Below are 2,251 nucleotides of genomic sequence, written 5' to 3'. Positions count from 1 at the left end.
ACTCCCGGTGCACCTCAAGACGATGATTCGTCGGAAGAGGGCACTGAGAAGGCTCTGGGCGACAACTAGATGTCCCAGGATCAAGCGCGAGCTCAACCGACTGGAGGAGGAGCTGGGATGCAGGCCTTCCGGGGAGACTCCTGGGAGGGGGGGCTATTAGACGCGTCGGAAGACCGTACAATGGCCTCGCTCCACCGCATCTGTCGCCGGCTCACCAACAAGCCCTCCCCCACCTGTCCACTTGTGGACGAGGGGGGCTTAGGCACTTCTCGGCACAGGCTCGCGCCGAGATCCTGGCCAACTCACTGGAGCGGCAGTTCACACCAAATGTCTCTGCACCCTCGATGGCTGCATTCTACCAAGAGGTTACAGAGGGCGTACTCCAACTCCTCAAATCGGATTCGCCGAGGGACGAGCTGGGAGATGATGAAAGCATCAAACACCTAGCGAAGTGCGTCACCTCATCAAAATGATGAAAAGGCGCAAAGCCCCTGGCGAGGACGGTATAACTCCCCCTGCACTCACTAATCTTCCTCACGCAATCGTGTCAGCAATGACACGATTGTTCAATTCCATACTCCGGTTAGGACACTACCCCAAAACCTGGAAGCTGGGCAAGATTATTGTCCTGCCCAAACCCGGCAAGGACAGGAGAGAGCCCTCCAGCTACCGACCGATTACCTTGCTCTCCCACGTGGGCAATTTGTTTGAGCGGCGCTCCTGAGGAGAATATCGCCGTATATCCTCCACTGGCCGGAGCAGTACGGCTTTAGAAGCGGCCACTCAACAACTTTGCAACTGACTCGCGTCCTGCATCACTTGGCGGACCGGTACAACTCGGGCCAATACACGGTCGCGGTCTTTCTCGACATCGAGAAAGCCTTCGACCGTGTGTGGCACGAGGGGCTGGTTTACAAGCTGCGGGATGCGGGTCTACCGCTTGCCCACGTGAGATTGCTCGGGTCGTACCTGGAGGGTCGCTCATTCTTTGTCGCGGTCGAGAACGCACGGTCATCCGTGCGTGCAATTTCGGCCGGGGTCCCACAGGGTAGTGTTCTATCTCCTATCCTCTACGCCCTCTATACGAATGATATCCCCACTCTGAAGGATAACCTTCGGGAGTGGGAGGAGGACGTGATGTTAGCACTGTTCGCAGACGACTCTGCCTACTTCACGTCCTCCCCGTTCCCCTCTGCAGCCATAATGAGGATGCAGAGGCTTCTGGATTTACTGCCCCAGTGGCTGGACCGTTGGAAGGTCGCGGTCAATGTGGGTAAGACTGCGGCACTTATCCACGGTCCGGTCCGTATCAGAGTCGTCCCCAAGAAACTCAATCTCCGAGGTGTGAATATCGAGTTTAAGCCGAAGGTCCGGTATCTCGGGTGTGACATTGACCGCTCACTGAGCATGGCGGCGCACGCCAGCCGAATCATCGGTTCGGCGAGCGCGGCCAGGTTCATGCTGCGGCCGGTGTTGGCGTCCGGGCTGCCGACCAGGACTAAGCTCGCTATTTACAAGACATACGTCCGCTCCCGCCTCACATACGCTGCTGCGGCCTGGTACCACCTCCAACCCCGTCCCAGCGAGCCAGGTTACAGGCCCAGCAGAATCTTTCCCTCCGTAATATCGTCGGGGCCGGGCGGTACGTCAGAAATGACGTTATCGCCCGGGACCTTGAGGTGGAGTCGCTCAAGGAGTTTGTGACTAGGCTCGCTCGTAATATGTACGAGCGAGCTGAAAACAGCCCCCATGAGCACCTCCGCTGCATAGCCCCGCTGCACGCCAGACCACCTGATGGTAAGGCCCTGCCGCGGGAGCTATTGGTACCCCCGACGATCGTTCGGAGTTAAAGATCCTCATAGGCTGTGAGACCGGAGAGGACCTATGAGTGTCCCCCTCGGGATGGGTTTCATCGTCTCATCGTAACCCCACATCCGTAAAAAATCGGTCTGGCGGGTCCCCCTTCAGGGGCCTGTACCAACGCTCCTCGGCAAGGAGCGTAAGTCCGCCCCTCTACGTTAAAGAGGGTGCATATTACAGCCCCACCTAGGGGCCTGACGCCGAGCTGCAGCCCTCCCCCCCCACCCCCGTGGACTGTACGGAATCGTGGGGGGAGGGCTCCAGCGAGGCAAAAGTCAAGTGGTCTACCCCCACTGCTAGGGTAGAGCACCCCCCTTTTTTCTTTCCCGGGGGCTGTCTTTTTCGCTCGCCCGCGGGCCGGAATGCGGTCTCCCCACAGCAAGACCAAGTG

At 58.8% G+C, this 2,251-nt stretch overlaps 1 non-coding gene across 1 annotated transcript; it reads right to left on the bottom strand.

Moving 5' to 3' along the window:
* Positions 1–793: 793 nt before the first annotated feature.
* Mir3310 (microRNA mir-3310) lies at positions 794–941 on the bottom strand. Its single transcript, NR_107592.1, has one exon. It is a non-coding gene; the product is annotated as a microRNA mir-3310 (primary transcript).
* Between the last annotated feature and the right edge of the window lie 1,310 nt (positions 942–2,251).

This window comes from Bombyx mori, chromosome 24 (assembly GCF_030269925.1).
Source record: "Bombyx mori chromosome 24, ASM3026992v2".
Classification (NCBI taxonomy): Eukaryota; Metazoa; Arthropoda; class Insecta; order Lepidoptera; family Bombycidae; genus Bombyx; species Bombyx mori.
This window is presented reverse-complemented; position numbering and strand designations above follow the sequence as displayed.